Below are 14,951 nucleotides of genomic sequence, written 5' to 3'. Positions count from 1 at the left end.
TTGTATTAGTCCGTTCTCACACTGCTAATAAAGACATAAGAAAGACTGGGTAATTTATAAAGGGAAAAGGTTTAATTGGCTCACAGTTCTGCATGGCTAGGGAGGCTTCAGGAAACTTACAATCATGGTGGCAGGGGAAGCAAACACGTCCTTCTTCACACTGTAGCAGGAAGGAGAACAATGAGTGCCCAGTGAAGCGGGAAGCCCGTTATGAAACCATCAGATCTCATAAGAATGAACTCACTATCACGAAAACAGGAAGGGGGAAACTGCCTCCATGATTCAATTATCTCCACCTGGTCCCTTCCACGACACATGGGGATTATGGGAACTACAATTCAGATGAGATCTGAGTCCAGGGACACAGACAAACCATATCAGTTATCCTTTATACATTTGGCTGAATTCAGCAGTGAATCCATGTTGTCCTGAGTTTTTCTTTGTTGGGAGGTATTTTATTACTGATTCAATGTTGCTGCTTGTTTTTAGTCTATTCGGGTTTTTGGTTTCTTCCTCATGCAATCATGGTAGGTTGTATTTGTGTAGGAACTTATCAATTTCCTCTAGGTTTTCCAGTTTGTTAGCATATAGTTGTTCATAAGAGCCTCTGATGATCCTTTGCATTTCTGTGGTATCAGTTGTTTATTGGATCTTCTTTTCTTGTTTAGTCTAGCTAGAGGTTTATCAATTTTGCTTATCTTTGTGAAGAACCAACTTTTTATTTAATTGATCCTTTATATTTTTATTAGTCTCTATTTCATTTAGTTTTGCTCTGATCTTTATTGTTTCTTTTCTTCTGCTGATTTTCCATTTGATTTGTTCTTAGTTTTCTGGTTTCTTGAGGTACATCATTAGACTGTTTATTTGAAATCTTTCTCTTTTTTTGATGTAGGCATTTATTGCTATAAACTTTCCCCTTAGCACTGCTTTTGCTTTATCTCACAGTTTTTGATATGTTGTATTTCCATTTTCATTTGTTTCCAGACATTTAATTTCTTCATTGACCCATTGCTCCTTCAGAAGCATGTTGTTCAATTTGTATGTGTTTGTGTAATTTCCAGTGTTCCTCTTAGTTTCAATTTCTAGTTTTATTGTGGTCTAAGAAGACACATGATATAATTTTGATTTTCAAAAATTTGTTGAGACTTGCTTTGTGGCCTAACATATGGTCTATTTTGGAAAATGCTTCACGTACTGATCAGAAAAATGTGTATTTTGCCAATGTTGGATAAAATGTTCTATAAATGTCTATTAGGTCCATTTGCTGTAAGGTCCAATTTAAATCTAATGTTTCTTTGTTGATTTTCTGTATAGATTATCTGTCTAATGCTGAGAATGGGGTGTTGAAGTCCAGATATTATTGCACTGGAGTCTCTCTCTCTCTTTAGATCTAGTTAATATTTGCTTTATCAATCTGGGTGCTCTGGTGTTGGATGCATATATATTTAGAGTTGTTATCGCTGGGCATGGTGACTCACTCCTGTAATCCCAGCACTTTGGGAGGCTGAGGCAGGCAGATCACTTGAGGTCAGGAGTTCAACACCAGCCTGGCCAACATGGCAAAACCCCATATCTACTAAAAAATAAAAAAATTAGCTGGGCATTGTGGTGCACACTTGTAGTCCCAGCTACTTAGGAGGTTGAGGCATGAGAATCACTTGAACCTAGGAGGTGGAGGTTGCAGTGAGCTAAGATTGCCCACTATACTCCAGCCTGTTATTTTTTTTGAACTCCTGGCCCCCCCGCCAACAAAAAAAAAGAATTGTTATATCCTCTTGCTGAAATGATCCCTTTATCATTATATTATATAATAACTTTCTTTGTCCTTTTTTATACTGTTTTTGATTCAAAGTTTGTTTTATCTAATATAAGTAAAGCTACTTCTGCTCATTACTGGTTTTCATTTGCATGGAATATCTTTTTCCATTCTTTTACTTTTAGTCTGTATGTGTCTTTACGGGTAAATTTTCTTTCTTGTAGGTAGCATATAGTTGGGTTGTGTTTTTTTTTATAATTCATTCAGCTAGTCTATATCTTCTAAGTGGAGAATTTAATTCATTTACATTCAAGGTTATTATTCATATGTGAGGTTTTGTTCCTGTCATATTGTTTATTGGTTTCTGGTTGTTCTGTATATCAATTATTCCTTTCATTTTCTTTTATTTTTTGCCTTTGTGGTTTAGTGATTTTCTATAGTGGTACCATTTGGATCTTTTCATCATTTGTGTTTTTGCTTTAACAGTGAGTTTTAGACTTTAATGTGTTTTCATGATGGTAACTCTTGTCCTTTCTCTGCCAGGTTCAGTACTCTCTTGAGCATTTCTTCCCTGGTCTAGTGCTAATCAATTCTCTCAACATTTGTTTGTTTGAAAATACTTTATTTCTTCTTCATTTATGAAAGATAATTTTGCTGGTTATATCCTTGGGTGGCAGTTTTTTTTCTTTCAGTACTTTGAATATGTAACTCTATTATCTCCTGGCTTGTATAGTTTCTGCGGAGAATTCTGCTGTTAGTCTGATGGGGGTTTCTTTATAGGTGACTAGATGCTTTTCTCCTGCAGTTTTTTTTTCTCTCTCTCTCTCCTCTTTTCATTTCCCTATTGTCCCACTAGAAGATCTTGCTGTTTTTAGAATTCTCTTTTTCTTTGATTTTAGACAGTTTGACTATAATGTGCCACAGAGAAGACCTTTTTGCATTTTATCTGTTTGGGAATCACTGGGCCTTTTGTATCTGAATGTTTAAATCTCTTGATAAACTTGGGAAGTTTTCATCTATTATTTTATTAAAAAGGCTATTGAACTCTTCTTTGGTCTCTTTGCTGTCTGGAGAACTGATAATTTATTTATTTGGTTACTTTATGGTGAACCATGTATCACAAAGGCTTTATTCATTCTTTTTAATTCTTATTTATTTATTTATTGAGATGGAGTTTCGCTCTTATTGCCTGGGCTGGAGTGCAATGGTGCAATCTCAGTTAACCGCAACCTTTGCCTCCTGGGTTCAAGCGATTCTCCTTCCTCAATCTCCCCAGTAGCTGGGATGACAGGCATGTGCCACCATGCCTAGCTAATTTTGTATTTTTAGTAGAGACAGGGTTTCTCCATATTTGTCAGGCTGGTCTCGAACTCCTGACCTCAGGTGGTCCACCTGCCTTGACCTCCCAAAGTGCTGGGATTACAGGCGTGAACCACTGCCCCCAGCCCCCTTTTCTTTATTTTTGTCTGAATGAGTTATTTTAAAACACCTGTCTTCAAGTTTTGAGATTCTTCAGCTTGATCTAGTCAATTGTTGAAGCTTTCAAATGTGTTTTATATTTCATTCAATGAATTCTTCAGCTCCAATATTTCTGTTTGACTCTCTTTGATGATATTTCTTTAGTACATTTCTCATTCATATCCTGAATTATTTTTGTGATTTCTTTGTGTCATTTTTCAGAATTATCTTGTGTCTCACTGAGCTGTTTGGATATCTAAATTTTGAGTTCTTTTCTGGGACTCCATGAATTTCTTTTTGATTAGGATCTGTTGCTAGAGAATTATTGTGTTCATTTGGAGGTGTCATATTTCCTTGCTTTTTCATGATTGTTGTGTCTTTATATTGCTATTTGTGTATCTGGTGCATTAGTTACTTGTTCCATTTTTTGGAATTTGCTTGTGTAGGGGATGATTTTTCTTGAAGATATATCAGTGATGTTGGTTGGGTGTGTGCAATGGTGTAGTCTCTGTATGATTTCTTTGATTATAAATAATATTGGCGGTATCTGTGATTTCCTCGGTGGCTTAGGGTGTGGTTATTAGTAGAGGCTGTGATGAAGTTTTCCTGGGGACTGGGATGACAGGCGGGCCAGTCTTCAGGCTTCAGTGGTGGCAGCAGAGGGCTGAGCATGCCAGTTCTTGGGCCCCAGGGTGGTGTATGATGGCAGTGGTGTTAGTGGGTCCAGGTGGGCCAATCTTAGGCATCCAGGTGGCTTGCTCAGCTGCCAGTAGTGGCAGCGGTAGGCTGGTCATGCAGGTGCATTATTGGGCCCCTGGGTAATTGGCGTGGTGTGGGGGATGTCAGTAACAGTGACAAGATGATCCTCTGGGTCCCAAGAGGTGCATGCTGGTGTTGGTGTTGCCTTCAATGGGTTGAGCAGGATGGTCCCCAGGCTCCTGGGTGGTGCATGTGGGTGGGTGAGTATTGTCAGTGTCATTGGCAGCAGATTGGGTGGGCCCATCTTCACCCTGGAGGGAGTACACGGATGCCAGAGGTGGTAGAATGTGTGGAGTGTTCTCCACGTCCTCAGGCAGTATGCTTGGGTTCTGGGGTTGCGGGGTGCCAGGCCGGGCAGGTCTGACCTCAGGTACCTGGTGGTCTACAGGGGTGTCCTCAGCACTGTGCAGAGAAGAGAAGGGACCCTGCTGTCTGCACACAAATCTGAGCACAGAGGCCACACCACCACCACTCGTAGCCTTATATAGGCAGCCCTCCAGCTTGCCCACCCCAGCCCCAAATGGCAGCAACAACAGCTGCAACTGCAGCAGTGTGTAGAGTGGGGAAAGGGCTCCTAGTCTTTATGTACAAGTCTAAGCACAGAGTGCACTTTGCCAGTGGGGGCTAGGGACTCACCTGTCTGAGCTCCTTGTGGCAGTAACTGCCATGGCAGTGTGTGGAAGAGGGTAATGGAGTCTACTCTCCATTTATGAGCCTGAGTACAGAGTCCATGCTGCTGCTGGGAAAAGACTGCTTTTCACAGCCTGACAGGGAGCGCTTGGAGTCTGGAAAGCACATGCTGTGGTTTCCCTTGCCAAGGGGCTGCCTCCTTGGTTTGTTGCACTGTTCTTTCCCCAGAGAGTAGTACTTCTTGTGGATAGAGTACTGGGGACCCTGCAGAACTTTTGGGTCCAGCCCACACTGTGCTGTTGTAGCCTTCCAAGTGGACACTGGAAGATGTCAGTCAGGGCTCTAGAAATGTGGAGATATGGGGTCTGTGGTTTCCAGGGAAGGATGCTGTCTGGTGACAGTTACACTCTCCCAGTGGTGCTGTGCTGCAGCTGCTTGGGTCTTGGGGTTGTGAGTGATCCAGCCAGCACAAGTCATCTGTCTGCTAGAGAGCCCTCGGGCCTCTAGACTACCTGCCCGTGCTAGTCCCAGGGTTTGTGTGGATAGAGGAGCTCTCTCTTGGTCAGGATTGCAGCAGATTGTAGTGGGAATGTGACTGCTGAACATCTCTCTCTTACACTTTTTCCACAATAGGAGTTGCTCTGTGTCCCTACCAAGCTAGCCAAGCTAGCTGCTCACCTATTTCTCCTTCTGTGCCTCAGGTGTTTCCTGTGGCTTCTCTGTTGAACTCCAGTGTTCACTCCTACGTGTTCTATTTGAGGTGTGATTATCTATTCACAATTTTGGTTCTTTCTGGAGAGGGTGAGTGTTCAATGTCTCCAGTCAGCCATCTTGAAGCTAATCTATAATTTAACAAAATCTTCCCTTTTCTGCTAGTGCTCCCTAATCTTTACATAGTCCCAATTTTACTTTTTCCTCCAAAATTATCTCCTCAAGGCTTTGCCTTGCCCCTGCTAGCCTCTGTGTTTGGGCAGCTGTCTCTATTCACTTGGTTTCAAATGTCATCTGTTAACAACTTCCAAATTTATGTATCAAGCTCTGCTCTTACTCAAGCAGGATTAGATGTTGCAATTCAGCCCTGGGTGAGATAAAGGGAGTGCAGCAAAGTATAGCTAATTCTTGCAGTTGCTTACCTGGGTTTGTTGGCGGCAGGTTGCTGAGATATGTGGAGGGAACAGGTCTAAGCTTTTTCTATGTTCGAATGCTCTCTGTGCCCTAAATATGCTTGATTTGGTCTGACCAAATTAAATAAGTTTGGGGTGGCAAAGAATTGGAATACAGGGTAGGAAAAAATCAGTTCAGTGCAGTGAGTCACATGAGCCTGGGAATCAGAATGCTTAGATGCAAATCCTGACTGTACCAGACACTCACTGTGTGCTCTTGCTCAAGCTTGGTGAATAGCTCTCTCTGTCTCTGGTTCCTTATATGTAAAAGGGAAAAAAAATAGAATCTTTTCCCTAGAGTCACTATGAGAACTAAATGAGGTAATGCATGTAAAATGCTGAGGCCTGCACATAGTAAGGACTCACCAAATCTTCGCTATCTCAAGCCCTTTGGCTTGTTTTTCTCCCAAAATAAAGAAGAATGTCTTTTCTGAGAAGTCTATGACAGAAAGCAAAAGGCATTAATGTGGAAAGCTCTGTCTTTTGTGAAGCAAAATGCTAAGCCCAGGTCTGGGGCTTTGTGGCCGGGATTCATTTATTGCTCGTTATGAATAGGTTGATGAGAAGTAGGTGGGTAAAAGATGAGGGAAAAGCTTTATGATGAAGTTTATCCTGTTTTCTGGGCCCGGCTCTAGGAAAGCTGATTAAATGAGGTTGGGACTGAACAGGGCTGCCCTACTTAAGGCTTTTGTCAGCACTTTCTTTGTAAAGTCTAATTTCCAGGACCTAGAAATGGCTGTGTTGAAAATATTCTCTGAGGACTTGAGGTTGGTGTGGAAGATCTTTATCAGGCACCAAATAATCCTGTCAAGTTTCAAAAGAAGAACAGAGAGAGAAAGAAAAAAAAATGTTGGAAAGAGAATGAAAAATGCAGACAGGGAAAAAGAAACAAAGGAAGCAGAGAGGTGGAAACGTTAAACGAAAAGGAGAAAAAGACAAAAAAATTATTTTTAGGGTATCTTAGAAACTCCCCTGAAAATGGCGCCTCTATCTCAGGCTTTTCTCCTTGCCCAGGCTCTCTGCTCTTATAATTAACTAGAAAGAGCTCTGCCACAGAGCTTCCTGCTGTCTGTCTGTTCCTATGGCGAGGTCCCTGCTCCCACAGGCTGACATACTCTCAGCCACCTGCCCTTCTTCCTGACTGTCAATGTCTTTACTCAGCTCCTTTTCCATCAAACACTATACCAACCCGATCTCTGACTTCTTTCAAATTTTAGGCCAATGTTGGTTCCCTAAAAGGATCTTTGATTCTCTTCTTGGAGGCTACTGAGTGGGCTCAGAATTAAAGATAAGGCTTGGGCCAGAAACTACAAAGGAAAGTGAGGCCACAGTTAGTTCTATCTGAATACCAACCCCAGTAATTCCAGATTGTTAGGTTCCCTTAGCATGAGGACTCCCAATCCCTGTGGCAGAGGCTGTGGTGATGACTTGAGAGGGTTCAAGTTTGGGTTTGCCATGTCAGGGCAGGCATGTACCAAAGAGGTGTGGGTGGCCATGCCTCCACCTCTACAGGAAAGGTGGAGGTTCTTACCATGCACTAAAGGGAGTCACTGCTGTCTGGCTCCCCTGCTCTGAGAACTGTGGATACAACTGGTTGTAATATATAGGGCCATATTTGGGAGCTCCCTTGTTGCTTTCAATTCTTGGTCTACTCCCTCAACACTGGAAGTAATACCTGTGAAAAGGCAGCCTGAAGACTGAATGCATGTGACTAATTTTCTCTCCCTTCCCAAACCCCATGAAAACAATTATAGAGGAATAAAATATATATAAACCCATAAGCATAGAGAGAAGAGCAAAGGAGACAACTGCTAATGAAAATTTTCTATATAGTTTAGGAAGATGGAATGTGGAGATGGTGGCTGACTGAACAAGGTAGGGACAGTAACAACCTGAGTGTCCTCAGATGGGGGGAGCTTCAGTCAGTGCTGCAGAACTCTAGAACGTCCCAGGATCTGGAGGGAGGGTGAAGTGCAGAGCTGAAACCAGGTGCATTGGTTCAAAGTCTGAGAGCAGAGTGCCTGCAGACTTCCCAGTACTCTTCTCCCCTCACCCAGCCGGGCCATCACTGCACTGGCTATGAGGTACAGAGAGGCAGGGTGTTAGCGATAAAACACAAAGCTGAAAATGGGAAAGATTTAATAAAAATATACACATTGAATAGAACACCACCACCCTCTCACCCCCGCCTGCCCTTTCTTACAGAGCTTGTAGAAATCTTATGTATAGGCATAAGAGTAGATCCAGCAGTGGATTAGATAATTCTTCTCTGGAAGAATTTGGGGTCACACCAAATAAAAGAGCCAGTTTTTAAGATGTTCACCCAGTATTAAGAATCACAAATGGACAAGTCTCATATACATACACAGTATATCCAATCAACTTTTAATAATTTGTTTCTAAATCTAAATGACCAAGCAAGAAACACAAGATATTTGAAGAACTCTTCCAATGTATAGTAAAGGAACCAAAACAAAAAACAGGATCTATCCACCCTCCAAGAAAAAGAGGCAATGCAGAGAGGAAAAAAAAAATCGAAAATTTGCATAATCATATTTTAAGAGAGATGAGGAAAATATCGCAGTCTGGGTTCTCAGCCTTTAAAGCTGGTATCAAGGGACTCATGCGCAATGTCAACTTATCAGAATCTTGGAAGAAAGAGTAGTGATTGATTAGCACCTGCCTCTAACCCCTAACCTTTGGCCCTCAGGCTTAGGTATGCTCTAGAAAGCCAGATCAAAATATTAGCTTTATTAATGGGGGCCCCTTAGTTGCCAAAGGCCAGGGTAAAGGCAGGTCAGAGAATGCAATGGGGACCTACTGCCAAGGTGGAATCTGGACAAATGCTTCCACTTGTGGGTGAGCTGGCTCTGCTGAGCAGACTGATCTGTTCCTACAGTTGCTGCAGGGAGAACCACTGCTCTCCTCCCAATGTCTGATGCTGGCAGTGTCAAGAGCTGCAGGGAAGGTAGAAAGGCTGTGGAGGACTTTCATGCACCAGATAGTGAACTTGCCACTTCTAGAAAACCAAGAAGGAACCCTGGAAATCCTTACTGCAGCATGCAGGAGGCAGTGTAGACAGAGGAAATGGAGATGATATCTCACTTTTGTTTCTTCCCCACACCGGTGTGTGGCTTGACGGATTGGGCTCTGCAATCACTGGTAACTCTTTTGAGGGGAGGTATGAATGAAGGGAGGAGAATGAAACCATAAAGTTTGTTTGTCTCTTACTAACTTCCATAGACAGGGACATATAAACAGAATCTATGTAGATCTACAGAGGGTGGAATAAGTGTCTCCAAACAAGAACTGTGGGGTATTATTCCTCTCTCATCAACATATAATTACATGTGAAGGAAATTCTATGACCAATCATTGGTAGAAGAGGATGCTGGGAAGAGGATGCTGTGGACATTTTGACCCAAACAATCTGGGTGAGGAGGCTAACTAACTCCTGGTCTCTTAACAGCAGGTGACATCATTTAGGGTAACGTCAGCATAAACAGGATAAATTACCAGAGGTAGGAATTAGTGTGAATTTTAGAGTCAGAAAAACCCATTTCAATTTAAGCTCTTCCAACCTTAATAGCTTTGCGACTATGAGGAGTTCTGTAATGTCTGTGGGCCTTAGTTTCCCCACGTGTAAATTGTTACTTGGAATTCTTGCAAAATTTAATGGGAATTCATTCACCCCATTTATTAGACAAGTGTTATTTAAGCGTTGGATATTTTGGCACCTATCATGTGTCAGGTGCTATGCTATGGATGTAATTAAAGAACTTGGCACTATGCAGAAGTTAACAAATGGTAGTTTCTCCTTCAGAGTATTTTAGCTCTTTTAGTATTCAATAGTCCTAGTCAGGGCCGCATGAATTCAGAGCCTCACCATAGGGGAATAGGGTTGGCTCTATGGAAAGCAGGAGAAAGTCACTGTAGATCGTCACTCACTCTCTGACTTGCATTAAGAATATTCTGGCAATATTTCTATCCTTCAGACCTGTCTACATTTATTTAATTGTTCTGAACTCTGAAGCCTTCTATCAAGCAACAACCATTTCCGCCCAGCTTGCCCAGTCCTGGCATCTCTAACCAGGGCTTATATCCATCTTGGAGACACCATTTACAGCGGCAAGAGGCCCTTCAGTGTCGTGGCCTTTGCACTGTGGACAACTGGAGCTGAGGTCACCTCTTTTCCTCAGAGCAGAAATGGTCTGATGAGGTGCTCTGAGTCATGGGTTATGCAGCTGTCTGCTTAGGACTTGACAGAACGCAGCTGAATAAGGATGACTCGCCACTTAATGGACATTAATTACTGCTCACAGCATCCCTGTAGGTCAGAGGACAGAAGGATTCTGATGTCAGATCTGACATGCTGTGGCTGGTGGTAGGCTGGCACTTACATTTGATTAGGGTTGTGGTAGTTTAGCACAGCCAGAGGGACCCAGAGGGAAAGTCTTGCCAAACTTCCAGGACATTCACAGTTACTTTTTTTTTCAGTGACGTTTACATCATGAACTTTGGTCTTGGTTTCCCACATCCCAACTTTGTACTCCATTCCCACTCCACACCAATTTAAACATGTACTGCTGAGAGGTGCAGAGTCTAGTTTCTGAGCTCTGCCTTCTTTGATGGAATTAAAACCAGTACATCTAGAGAGTGTGGGTTTATCTGAAGTCTTCACTTACCAAATCCCTGTATTGTAGCTTTGTGATGCTACTAAGTGTAGAGCAGATTAAAAAGCAAGAATAATTAATAGCATTACAAATTGGAGAAGCAAATGGCAGTCTTCTTAATGCTAACCTCTGGTTCCTGCAATAAAGCAGAGATTTGTAGGAGCTCCTACGCAGTGCATCATTTTCAAACATCATCTCTGAAGCACTCGTTTGTTCCATTTTAGCCTGTGTGGCATATGGAAGGTGTCAGCTGTGAATATTTATTGGGATTAAAATGCACTCTTAAGAGGTGAATGCTGAGGGGAAGCATCTTGTGATATTAATAGAGCACATATATGTCATCCAGAAGATGGCTGATGGGCCGGACCTCTCTCTCTACAGTAGCTGGGTAATGATTCCTTCCGGAGGTGGTGCAGAACAATGTGGACTGGAATAGCCCTGCATCATCTTCAGCTGTTTGGACTTTAGACCCTTGAATTCAAGTGCAGGTTGGGGAAAAGTTATCTGGCAGAGAAAATAAGAGGCAGGTTTTCCCTCTTGTCAAGTGAGGAGTTTAACATTGAGAACAGAACCTTCAGCTTTGGCATTGCCAATAAGAAATGCATGGCCTCTCTCCATTTAGGTGGCAAACCCATCAAGATAAAAGAGCGCTTGTCTCAAGAAGGCTGTAGAGGTGAACACATTCAAGTCAAAGGAAGGGTTTTCATTTTTTACTTCATAAATGCACGAAGGTGGCATTTATGCTGGTGTCTTGGACTTTTGAGTTTAAAACAGTTGAAAGGGCCACAATTTACATGCTTATCAACAGATAAATCATATTAAGTATTAATTCATATTTAACTCGCTGTTGTTCATTTTGGAGATTTTCCTTTAAAAATATTCCAAAGTTTCATAGCAAAAATCTTAGTTTTTTACCTTTTTGTTAAGATATAATTTAATACTGTTAAACCTACCCTAGTGTACAGTTCTGTGAGTTTTGATAAACGTGTACAATCATAGAAGCAACACCCAACCAAAATATACAACAGTCCCATCCTCACCCTCCAAATGTGTGTGTCCCTTTGCATTCAATTTCTCAGTCACTGAAAACCACTGATCTGTTTTCTGTGTCTGTGGTTTTGCCTTTTCCAGAATGTCCTATAAATGGAATCATATGTAGCCTTTTTGGTCTGGCTGCTTTCACTTAACATATTGCATTTGACATTCATCTATGTTGTTGTATGTATCAGCCATTTTGTTTCTTTTTTGCTGCTAAGTATTCTATAGATGCACTAAAGTTTGTTTATTCAATTCTTAGTAGGGAGATGTTTGGATTGTTTCCAGTTTTTGGCAATTATATATAAAGTCACCTCTGTACAGGTTTTCAAGTGACCATAGTTTTCATTTCACTTGGGTCAATAACAAGTAGGAGGCCAAGCTGTGTGGTAAGTGCATGCTTCACCTTCTAAGAAACTGCTGCAAAGTAAGTTTACATTTTTCCAAATTTACTTTTCCAAAGTAAGTTTACATTTTTAAATTTTCACCAAAAATGGATGAGATTTTCAGTACTCCACATTCTTGACAGCACTTAATATTATCGATTTTAATTTAGTCATTATTATAGATGTTTATTGGTATATCATCATTGTTTTAATATGTATTTCTGTAATGACTGTTGAGGTTGAGTGTCTTTGCGTTATTTGCCATTTGATGGAGTTTCTGTACATCTTTTACCCATTTGAAAGCAAATTGTTAATTTGATAGAAAAGTAGTGTTTTGTTTTGTTTTAATTTTTTTTGGTTAGGTTGATGTTGTCAATTGTTATCTATACTCTCCTCTACACCACAAAGGCTTTAGCCACCTAAAAGATATTGAGATCAACATTTAGTGTGAATAGAGCCACATTTTCTTTAAGTCAGATAGCAGAAAACTATATATGGAGCAGTTTTCTGAATGTCTTTGGAAATAAAAAATAACTACTTCCATTCCCCTTGGAGGAGCCTACCCCATCCAGTAAAATGGGGTCATTAAGCCAAGTTCTTCTTTATAGGAGAAGAAAAACCATAGGCGCTTCTTTAAGAGGGTAACTTGTTTTTCCTAGAGCTATAAGACACCAGAGGATTATAGAATTCTGGTTTTTAAAACAGTCTGAGGATTCCCTCAGGGCAAATATTGATTATTTGTAACTTGAAATTTTAAATCACGCTTCAAATGTCATTTTAAAGTATAAGAAATTGATGTACCTGTAAAATTGACATAGTTACTTTAGATATGATACAAATAGAAGCCACAGCAACCTTCACTATTTACCAGATTGAAGAAAAAAATAAGTAAGACCTTGAAATATTTTACTGTTTTAGTGGAATATACTTGCAGTGAACTTCTGTTAGGAATTTTTTTTTTTTGCAGCTCCCAGTGTTTCCTTTCTTGAGGACCACCTTTCTTTTCCATGCCATTTTGCATCTTCCACTGGGATGGGCCCTCAGCAGCCGTGTTAGTAGTACCTCATCCCACCCCTTGGCCAGAGCTGATGTGACCAGAGGTAGGCAACTGATTCATTCTGGGCCAATGAGATCCCCTTGACTGATGCCGAATCTGACATGATGCGAATTTGGGAGTCATATTTCTTGCTATGTAGACATGGAATTAGAGAAACTGAGTATACAGAAAGAACAAGCAAATAAATAAATAAAAATAAGGCTGATTCTTGGAAAGACCAAGATGACAGACGCAGAAAGGCCACTACCTAGTTAAACTCACTTTCCCAGATGGCCCAGGCCTCTGTTTCTGCCCCTTTACTACACTTTTCTATGATTGAAAACCATGAGAAGTTTAATGTGCTTCCATTTAATTCTCCCTTAGATTAAAGGCAGATTAAGTTGGTTTATAATATTACAATCAAGAGAGTCTCAGGCTGGGTGTGGTGGCTCATGCCTGTAATCCCAGTACTTTGGGAGGCTGAGATAGGAGGATCACTTGAGCCCAGGAGTTCAAGATCAGCCTGGCTAACATAGTGGGACCCCATCTCTACAGAAAGTAAAAAATTAGCCAGGTATGGTGGCACATGCCTGTAGTCTCAACTACTCAGGAGGCTGAGGTGAGAGGATCGCTGGAGCCCATGAGTTCAAGGCTGTAGAGAGCCATGATTGCACCACTGTACTCCAGCCCAAGTGACAGAGCAAGACCCTGTCTCAAAAAAAAAAAAAAAAAAAAAAAAAAGAGAGAGAGAGAAAGTCTCAACTGAGATAGCACTGGATGATCTTGGTTAAGAAACCCATCTGATTTGGCATCCTGAAAGAATTCCAAGTGGCAGTTGTTGTAAATATTGAGCTTTATAATGCCAGGTGAATAACTGGAATTGAGAGTGGAGACAGTCAATCTGAAGATAGGTTTCAAGGAAGAAATGGAATTACTTCTTTGTTTTGAGCTCTAGTTAGATTTCTAGAGTCTTAGATTGGGAATGAATCTTAGAGGTTATATAGTTCATTTTGTTCAACTTTTCACACAGGGTGGAAGGCTTCTCTCTTAAATTCAGACAGTTAGCCCATCTGGCCTCTGATTATGTCAGTTGGCTTAATTCAGGCTCTACACAGGCCTAGGAAGACAAATGTTATTTTCTGTTTTAAATTTCACATTTCTCCCCACAAGTCTTCGTCCAAATATTTCAAGACAGTTGTTGCTCTTGGGATTCCTCCTTCTTATTCACTTCTGGGGCCATCCATAGATAATGAAGATATTTTTGCCAGCAGCATTCCAATTTGGATTCAGAAATACTAATAAAATTTGCTTTTGGTTTCCTGTTGTCTGTTGATGAGTCATGCTCACAAACTGCCTCACTTCCTATCTTTTTCAGTGCATTGTAGTCCACTGAGTGTTTGGGGCAAGGACATTTTCGACAATACTGAAAGACTTACCTCACACAGGTGCTGCTTGCATCAAAAGAGTCAGCCCTGCTAGCTGGGAGCCCACAAAGATTTTGGTGGAGAGAAGAAAAAGTAGCATCTAGGTAGCTGTACCTAACAAGTGATCAACCTATTGGGTGAAATGAGTGAATTACTTGTGATCAAGTCATAGCTATTTTATGTAGAAAGGGTTTGTTTGTACCATTTTCCCAAACTAGAAAGAAAGTAGCCTGGAAGTTTGTAATTATATTTCCCTCCCCTCACTTCAGAACAGTAGCAAATGTACTGTCTACAAGAAAAGTGCCATTTTGCAGCTAGTTTTAAAGTGTCACAGACCAGCTGGAATTGGAAGTTCTTGGAACTTTAGAGGTGTTGGGCTGTGTCAGACTGATAAATGATGTAAAACCTGTTTCCCTGAGTATTATTAATCATCCTCAAGCAAATGAAGACATGCTAATTAATTTGTGGTGGTTTTCACCTGCAAATGCCAAAGGAACTAAACCAAATTAAATCTTCTATTCTCTTTAAGACCAGCACCCTGTTAAATACCCTATGACTTATCTAATTCCATTTGAAAGATGTGATTCTTTGCAGACTTAGTTTGCCTGTGGTTTCAAAATCTTAAAGACTT

The 14,951-nt window shown here is 41.0% G+C and overlaps 1 long non-coding RNA gene across 3 annotated transcripts in view; it reads left to right on the top strand.

The window, feature by feature from the left end:
• The window catches only part of LOC129047729 (uncharacterized), a 39,054-nt gene that overhangs the window by 5,819 nt on the left and 18,284 nt on the right, over window positions 1-14,951 (top strand). The window contains exon 1 of one of the 3 annotated variants that reach the window (XR_008509491.1): window positions 7,603-7,641. The exons of 1 other annotated variant lie outside the window; for it this stretch is intronic. This is a non-coding gene — a long non-coding RNA (uncharacterized LOC129047729). Of the gene's footprint in view, window positions 1-7,602; window positions 7,642-12,809; window positions 12,961-14,951 lie in introns of those variants that run through there. One more of the 3 variants, XR_008509490.1, reaches the window with a different exon arrangement.

The sequence above is a fragment of the Pongo abelii genome, chromosome 13, assembly GCF_028885655.2.
Source record: "Pongo abelii isolate AG06213 chromosome 13, NHGRI_mPonAbe1-v2.0_pri, whole genome shotgun sequence".
Taxonomy (NCBI): domain Eukaryota; kingdom Metazoa; phylum Chordata; class Mammalia; order Primates; family Hominidae; genus Pongo; species Pongo abelii.
The sequence above is the reverse complement of the archived record's forward strand: the minus strand, read 5'-3'. Positions and strand labels throughout refer to the sequence as shown.